The sequence below is a fragment of the Plecotus auritus genome, assembly GCF_963455305.1.
Source record: "Plecotus auritus genome assembly, chromosome: 6".
NCBI classification, from domain to species: domain Eukaryota; kingdom Metazoa; phylum Chordata; class Mammalia; order Chiroptera; family Vespertilionidae; genus Plecotus; species Plecotus auritus.
In genome coordinates this window covers 154,163,059-154,171,953 of record NC_137773.1, presented here as the reverse complement: position 1 = coordinate 154,171,953, position 8,895 = coordinate 154,163,059, and the positions used below count along the sequence as shown (strand labels likewise).

The 8,895-nt window shown below is 49.3% G+C and overlaps 1 protein-coding gene across 1 annotated transcript in view; it reads left to right on the top strand.

Annotated features, from left to right (window-relative positions):
* The first annotated feature begins 3,429 nt into the window (after window positions 1-3,429).
* Window positions 3,430-8,895, top strand: part of RFTN1 (raftlin, lipid raft linker 1) — a 159,191-nt gene continuing 153,725 nt past the window's right edge. Inside the window, exon 1 of the mRNA XM_080673448.1 lies at window positions 3,430-3,679. The gene's annotated coding sequence lies outside the window, so the exon portion shown is untranslated. The remainder of the gene's footprint in view (window positions 3,680-8,895) is intronic.

Sequence of the window (8,895 nt, the reverse complement as noted above, 5' to 3'; positions counted from 1 at the left end):
ATACAAGATCTGGGTTTTGTGGTATTGTTAATAAACAATTAGGACAATCAGTCTTCAGGTTCTGAAGCTTATCAGGGGCCTTTTGCTGCATAATACTGTCTACAGAATAATGGGCCTGAGTTATTTTAAGCTACAATGGAGGGGAGGGCTGGGTGTGGTGAAATTGCAGGGTGGGGGATTGAGGTTGGAAGAAGGGGTACAGAAGAGATGGTTAGCTGGGACTCTCCTTCCCTCCAGGCCTCCGTGCAGCTGGAATGCAGCAAAATTGTTCAGGCTGCTGGTAGCCATGGCCGTAATCATCTCCAGAGTGGGCGATGCTTTTGAGGCCGAGAGAGAGAGAGAATTGTTCCCGGGGGCTGGGGGTCTCCTGTAACAGAGCTTCCACAAAAATTGTACATTCTGGCCACGGCTGCTTCTTACACCTGCCCAGGCTGGCTTAACTCCTCTCCTTTCCACTCGGTGTGTGAGGAGAACCAGCTTCCCCATTAACTCGGCGCCTGCATTTTATCGACTGCGAACACTGGGGATCCCAGTTCTGGGGCCATCTGTGACCTGTCGTGCTGTAATAACTTGGTTTTCCCCGTGTTCAGCTCCCTCCCCAAGTACTTAGTGTTAAATCATAGGGGGAGGAAGTGTGAGCACAGGAAAAACAGCACTATTACATGACCCCCGATGAGACCGCTGTGATAGAATTAAAAGCTGCCACCCTAGGACATTCTAACAGATGACATTGTGAGGTTGCCAAGGTAACCCACCAGGATACGGTTCCAGCATCTTTGGGGTTGACACTGGGTAGGGGAGGTCAGTCTGAGGTGAGGCCCAGCTGCCCAGGGTCTATCTCCTGACTGGCCAGGATCTATCCCCTGACTGGCTAGTCCAGTGGTCAGCAAACTGCGGCTCACGAGCCACATGCGGCTCTTTGGCCCCTTGAGTATGGCTCTTCCACAAAATACCACAGCCGGGGCGAGTCTATTTTGAAGAAGTGGCGTTAGAAGAAGTTTAAGTTTAAAAAATTTGGCTCTCAAAAGAAATTTCAATCGTTGTACTGTTGATACTTGGCTCTGTTGGCTAATGAGTTTGCCGACCACTGGGCTAGTCCATGGCAGCCAAGTGGAAGGTTGAGGTTGACTGTTATACAACACAAATGAACCCGATGGTGCCTCCTCATCGGATATGCCTGGTGGAAGAGAATCAGAAAACGAGATTACTCCAGATAATTGTTCAGTGTAGGTTACACAGAGACTTAAAAGATCTAGATACCACCTGGCTGGCATGGCTCAGTGGTTGAGCATTGACCTATGAACCTGGAGGTCATAGTTTGATTCCTGGTCAGGGCACATGCTCAGGTTACAGGCTCAGTCCCCTGTGGGGGACATGCAAGAGGCAGCCAATCAATGATTCTCTCTCATGAGTGATGTTTCTATCTCTCTCTCCCTGTCCCTTCCTCTCTAAAAGCAATAAAAAAATTTTAAAAATCTAGATATTAATGTCTCATCCATTCATTCCATATATGTTTAGTGAACACCTACTATGTACCAAGAACAAAGTGTCAGTAGGGGGAATGGTTGAGAGTTCTAGAAAGCCCCCCAAAATGCAGATCCAAGCAGGGCAAAAAGGCATTTGAGACATTTACACATTGTTAGTACTCAGGAAAATACTGTGTGGAGGAACATGGGAACAATCAGAATAACTTATTAACCCCTAGAACCTGGTGTTAAAAAACAATTACGTGCAAGAATTTTATAGAGTGGAAATGATCGGCCTCTTTCTCTAACCACAACCAACTTATGCTGTATTTCTCCCTTTTCTCTTTCTCTTTTAAAAAATACTTCGTTTTTTTTTAACTGGTTAACACCTCTAAATATTATTTTCTTTCTCCAATGCAGAGGCCATGAAAGGATCAGAAAGATTTCAGATGAGCCTTGCCTTACACCTGGAGGCTTCAGGAAGCTATCATAAAGACCCCTCCCTTAGGCGTCATAAGGGGGTGTTCCAAACTATCGGTGGTGCCACTGGGCACTTGTCCCCACAAACTATGCTTGAACCTGGACTTGGGCCATCACCTGGACTCATTTTCTCCAAGATAGCAAGCCAAGGGAGGGCAGAGAGTGGGGGAGACTGGAGGTGGTGGTGCCTGAGGCCAGCAAGTGGTGGGGAAGAAAGGGAAAGGGACAAAAAAAAACAAAAACAAAAACCCTGGTGGGGGGAGGGAGATGGAAAAGCGAACTGGGATGGGTATGGAAAAAGAAAAACATGGAAGAAATTCTCTGAGAAGCTCTGGTAACCAGAATTCCTGAAAGCAACATAGCACTTCCTTACCTCCTGGGGAGGTGTGATTAGTACCAGAAGGCCTCATGGTAACACCGTGGACTTCAATGCCTAAGACCCCCCCTTTTCGAAACCAGAAAACGTAGACAATTAGTTAGATTATGTCCGCTGTTCCAGTCCCCTTATAATAATAGTCACAACAACATCAATGATAATAGCTAAGTTATAGAATGCTTCCTAAACACTTTACATACACAACCCAGGAGGAAGTGCTATTTGACAAATGAGGAAACAAGCCCAGAGCTGTTAAGTCACTTACCCAAGTCACACAGTACAGTACACGGGGAGGCCAGGAGGCCAAGCCTGTTTGGCTCTAAAGTTCCTGCTCTTAACCCCTACACTGGAGTTTTGCTTTGTTTAAATAGTTCCAAGAAGAACATTTCTTATAATGGGCTCACTGCCTCACATCTTCACTTTACTAAAGTAGCCCGGGGCTGGCCCTTTATTTATAGAATTTCCTTCTTGGGCAGCCAAATATTCAGGATACCAGTAAATGGTCCCCCAGATCTTCTCAAACCTTTTGGACACCCTAAATTGGTGGCATAGGGCTTGGCAAGAAGACAGTGGCATTATCCCTCTCCCAAAGCACTAACAGCCAATAAATAACTTAGGCAGCACTGGGGCCACCTGGGGATGGGCCCACCTGTGGAATGGGGAGGCGAAATGGTCCTCTCTTAATGACCCTCCACCTCCAGCCATCAGTACCTTGATAGCATTCGCCCTGCAGCATCCTAGCTCAAAATTTGAGGGATTCCCAGTATTCCCACGTGCGCTCTTGACACACACAGCCTTGATTAGGAGGAGAGAGAGGGTGGGTGCGTGAGCTTCTAACCTCTGCACCGAGGGTCGCTGGCGGGGTGACAGCCTGTGCCGCACGCAGGTTGCCCGCCGCGTGGAGGTGGCGGCGCGGGGCGCGGGGCGCGGGGCGCGGAGGGGCGTGGGGCGGGCCCGCCACTCCCGCGCGGCCGCTGTGAGGGGCAGCGCGGCTTCCCCGAAGATGCAGCGCAGCATATTTTGCACATGAGTTCAGAGGAAGAGGAAGTGTAGCCGGCGGACGCGCGGCGGCGGCGGCGGCGGCGGCGGCGGGGGCGCGTCGGGACTGGAGCCGGAGCGCGCCGGGCGCAGGGCGCAGCGAGCGGGAGCGCGGCGGCCGCGGGCTCCGACGGACGCACTTATCGCCGGAGGGACAGACACACAGCACAGCGCATCGCCGCCCCCCCCGCCCCCACCCACTGGTGCCCACGCCTTCTCCTCGCCGCCGCCTCTGCATGGCACAAACTTTCCTCCCGGGACGCAACACACTGTCTCAGGGAGCCCGTACCCGCGTCTTCTCCTCAGCGAGTCCGGAACGGTAGGTGGGCGCGCGGCAGGATTTGGGGTGTAGGCGGGCACAAACCCCTCCATTTGGCCCCGCTGCCGGACTCCGGTGGACAGGGGAAGCCCCGCGTGGCGCCTCCCTGCAGGTTGCCAGAGCTGGGGCGTGCTTCCCAGGCGCTGGGGCTGCCAGAGGACCTTTCCTCTCACCCTACCCCTTCCCCCCAACACGCAACTCCCCCTCCCCCCGCGCACCTCCGGCCAGAGTTTGGATGGGGTCGGGCCGATCCATGGGGCACAGCAGTCTCGGGCCAACTTTATTGGGGAGAAAAATCATCCACGCGGGCTGTGCGGAGAGGCACCCTAGCAATCTGTTGGGGGTCGTGGGTTTTGCAGGCTCGGGGACGCCTAGGAAGGAATCAGAGAGGAAGCTTCCAGGCTACAGGTGGATCTAGGACAAGGCTGCAAGCAGTCCTCTGCAAAGATCAGGCTGGCGCTGGCCACGGAGTGTAGGTTCAGGAGGGAGAGAGAGTGGGGTGGGGTGGAGGCGGCTCTGGCTGCCCTTTTGCGTGCGCCCTAGGAGGTGGGTTTGCTCCGGGGGCAGGAATGATGGATGGGTGGGAGCAGACGCGTTCAGAGGAAGCACCGCAGCCACTAGAGGCTGAGATACCAGGGACTGGGGGAGTCCCCAACGCTAAAAACGGGCATTTCCCCTTTGTAAGGGGGGTTTCTTCCCTCCATCTAACCCATTTTGCTAGGTTCAAGGGACGCCAGTGTGGATCTGGATGGGGGGGGGGGGGTGGCAGCGTATATTTTAGGAAACCCAGTTGTCAGGCATGCACCCCCTCCTCCTGGGCCAAGGCGCTTGCCCTTCACGTAGGTATCGCGCTGTGTTTGGCAGCAAGAACAGCGTGGAGGCCAAGTGCGAGACCCAGGCTCGCGCCCTGTTGCACACACTGGGCCGCCCTGTGTGGTTGTGGGTAGTTCTCAGGGACGCTGGGTGGTGTCAGTGAGTTTGTTAGGGGGCCTCAAAACAAACAAAAAGTATTTTCCCCCCCCAAAAGTCTGGCACAAATCCCTACATTTGAGTGGTTGCCCTGGTTTCCAGCAAACAGTCTCTTGTAATTGGTACAGCTGTTTTCAGATGCTGGGCTGGCAGTCAGGCTAGGCGTCTTCCAGCCCCTGCTATTGTGTGTCATCTCAGGATAAGTGAGGCCCTGCCAGGAAGGAAGGCCGGCGTAATGCGAGCGACCTCTGGGTCTGTGGGTGGTTCACGCTATGCACCCCACGTGTCCCTAGCCAACGGGACTCCTGAAATGTACCTCTGAACATCTGAATTCCCCACTAAGTTCAAGTGACCCCAGATGTCACCAAACCCCGCAGAGGGATTAAGCAACAAGTTGTTTGGGGCTCTTGGTGCATGTGTGTGCTAACCTCAGTGAAATCACTTTAACCTCAGAGGAGCGCTGCATCCTCTTTTGCCTCCCGTCGGGTATCTGGCCTGAGAGCTGGGACGTCACCCTCTGGCTGCATTTGTAGAACAGGTCGTGGGGTTGGTTTTTCTTTGTCTGTCTTTGGCTGCACGGACCTGGGGCGAATGGAAGTGGAGTGTTGGACAGTTAGCTAATGGATTGGGTGCAGGAATTGAAGGAGAACCAATTGGGAATACAAGTCGGTGTGTCCTTTTTCTCCCTCTTGAGAAGGAATTTTTTGGCTTACATTCAACTCATTGCTTTGTCTGTAGGGAAACAGGCAGAAAATCTTTGGCATGAGTGATGTGAGTTCCTGTAAAGCTACTCGTGTTCTTGCAATCTTCGCTTTTCAGCAGCGCTGAAATGATGTGGGGCCGTGGCTGGGTGGGCGTGAGTGCCTTGCCAAATTTCCGAGGGGGTGGGCTAAGGAGAGAGCACTAGGACTCTTTCCCCTGCCCATGTCATTTTAGAAAATGTCAGAAAGTTGCAACAGCAGTGACCATCCAAATGCTTACACCTAGGGCCTGCAATTTTGCTATCTGGGTTTGATTGCCCATCTCTCCATGTCTTCATACCTCTAGCCATCATCAGTCCGACTTACTGTTTTATTCACTTTAAAGTAAATTACAGACTTTGATACAGGTCACTCCTGAACATTTCACACATTTTAATATTTAGAGTTTAATGCATATTCATGATTTTCTTAAGGTATAATTTATATACGTATAGTGAAATGCAAAAATCTTGAGAGTAACATTTGTGTAATATTTTGACTAATTTTTACACTTATATGTTGGGGAACGTCCAGCCTGTGGGCCGTATAAGGCCCTTGAAATCATTTAGTCTGGCCCTGCCAAGGCAACCACAGGCGGGACTCAAAATTCAATAAATCTAGGAGATTTTTTTCAGAGCAACATAAATTTATATTAAGTGAATTATATTAAGCAAATGATGTTATAAATACCCAAATGGCCCTTGGCAGAAAAAAAAGCTTCCCCACCCCTGGCATTTGAAAGGGAATATTACTGTCTCTATCAAGAAGGAGAATATTACCATCATCCTAGAAAGTTCATCTCACTTCCAGTCAGTCCCTGTCCCCACCCTTTCAGGGGCAAATACCACCCTGATTGTTTCTCACTCTGGGTTCCTTTAACCTGATCTTGAACTTCATGAAGTGGGATTCTACAGTGTTGTGTAAAGCTTCTTTCACTCAGCTGATTTTGAGATTCATTCATGTTGAGTGTTCAGTCATTTGGTCTCTATTTATTGCTGAGTTATAGTCCAGGTTATGTCTATGCCACAGTTTGTTTATATATTCATTTGTTGATGGACACATGACTTATTCCCAGTTTTATTTTTATTTTTTTTTTGGGTGGGGGGGGGCATATTGTGAATAAAGGTGCTATGAATATTTGTGTACAAGTCTTCCTAGGGACATATGTTCTCAGTTCTTGTGGGTAAATGTCTAGGAGTGGAATTGCTTGGTCTTAGAACCTCCCAAGAAACTAACAGACCTTTTTCCAACATGCTTATGCCATTTTACATTCCCACCATCAAGAATACAAGTGTGAGGTTTTAGAATACAAGTATGATTTAACTAGTGTTTTTCTGGGCCCAGAGGGGCTCAGAAATTGGGCCCACCTGAGACGGCGTGGAACATGTTGTTTTCAAAGGTGGAGGAGCTGTGAGAAATCCCCAACTCTGCCAGTAAATGCGTTTACAGTTAAATGATGGCAGACAATCAGAGGAATATTTTGTTTTTAGAAATCTTCAGAGAAGGGAATTCCATAGGGGAATGTACACTTGGTTGTGAAAGAAGATTGACTGAGTGCTTTCTATATAAAGAAAAATAACCCCTGAACTCCACAGAATTCCACTAAACTTCTGTTTAGAAACTCCTGAGGGATTTCTGGCAGATTGGCCTGGTTGGTGTGAACTTGGTGGAGAGTCCCGTTGGATTTCACCGGCTCCGGCAGCTTGTTGAAAGGGGTTGTGTTTGCTTTGTGAGGAAGATCGGATTTGGCTTTTTGAAGGCTCAGAACAGCTTTCCTGTTAATGTGATTTGGCCTGTCAGTGAAAACACGGCCTGTCAACAACCCCTTTATTGTCCCTGTTGAAAAAATGGGCTGGTTCCCCCTCCGGTCCCCTTATATCTCCATTCCTCTTTGTGGGCCAGCAGCTGAACCTGGGCTCCGCTGGTCCAGGAAACAAGAATGGATCCTCCCTGCTTGCAAGGGACCCCAGTATAAAGTTTTTATATCTCCCCGAGGTGTCTCAGTGCGGACCAAGCGTTGCAGATGGTGAAGAGTCTTGAGACGGTGCCCTCTGCGGGCTGTTTTCCTCCATAGCCTAGCACAGTGGTCGGCAAACTGCGGCTCACGAGCCACATGCAGCTCTTTGGCCCCTTGAGTGTGGCTCTTCCACAAAATACCAGGTGCGGGCGCGCACGTACAGTGCGATTGAAACTTCATGGCCCATGCGCAGAAGTCGGTTTTCGGCTCTCAAAAGAAATTTCAATCGTTGTACTGTTGATATTTGGCTCTGTTGACTAATGAGTTTGCCGACCGCTGGCCTAGCACATGCCTGCCTCGGAGTAGGGACACAATAAACGTTGGCTGAACGATGCTTGTGACTCCTGGTACCCACTAGGTGAGTACCTCTCTGGAGATGCACAATGAGTGGCGAGACATCAGGGCCCCAGACATACTATACTCGATGCCACTTTACATGGCCTGGGAAACAGGCTCAAGGTGATGGGGCTCAGGAAAACTTGGCCGACTGTAAACTTTCGTAGTAGCAGCGCCATTCTTATTTTTTTTTTTTTAAAGATTTTACTATTGTTATTCATGAAATAATAATTATAGTGACCACTTGCCAGCTGCTTTCTTTGCCAGGCACTGTTAGGCACTTTACCTGCGGTATTCTCTGAATTTAATCCTGCTTCGAGGCCAGCACTATTATTATCTGCTCTTTAGCCTCGAGGAAACTGAAGCTTAGCGAGGTTAAGTAAGTTGCCCTAAGTTCACATTTTGATGTTTCCCAGACTTTAAGGGGAGAGACTGTGACGTTCTGGTCTCCCAAATGCATATTCCGTTCAAAAGCATGGATTGCCAAATAGGCAAAGCCATAATATGGTAGAAATGTAAACTGGATAGGCAGTCCCAGGCAATGGCACACCCAAACCACTGTCTTCGGTCCTTTTCCTTTTTGTTTTAAGCTCGCTGAGTTTGGGGCAGCTGGGCCCTGTATAGTGGTACTAATTTTGGTGACAATTTAAGATATTATTGGTTGATTAGCATTGTAATTTTATTGTAGGAAATGAATGAAAGACATTGTCAGCTGTTTGGGTTGAGTGTCTGTAGCTGAGCTGTCCAATACAGTAGCCACTAGCTACCTGTGGCTGTTTACACGGAAATGAATTAAAATGAAAAAAAAATAAAAATCCAGTTCCGCAGTCTCACTAGCCACCTTCCTAGTGCTCAACATGTGGTTATTGGCTGTGGAATTGGACAGCACAGATAAACACTGTGTGTGTGTGTGTGTGTGTGTGTGTGTGTGTGTTATCCTTACCTGAGGGTATTTTTTCTTTTTTTAAAAAATATATTTTATTTTTTACAGAGAAGAAGAGAGAGGGATAGAGAGTTAGAAACATCGATGAGAGAGAAACATCGATCAGCTGCCTCCTGCAACACCCCCTACTGGGGATGTGCCCACAACCAAGGTACATGCCCTTGACCGGAATCGAACCCAGGACCCTTCAGTCCGCAGGCCGACGCTCTAT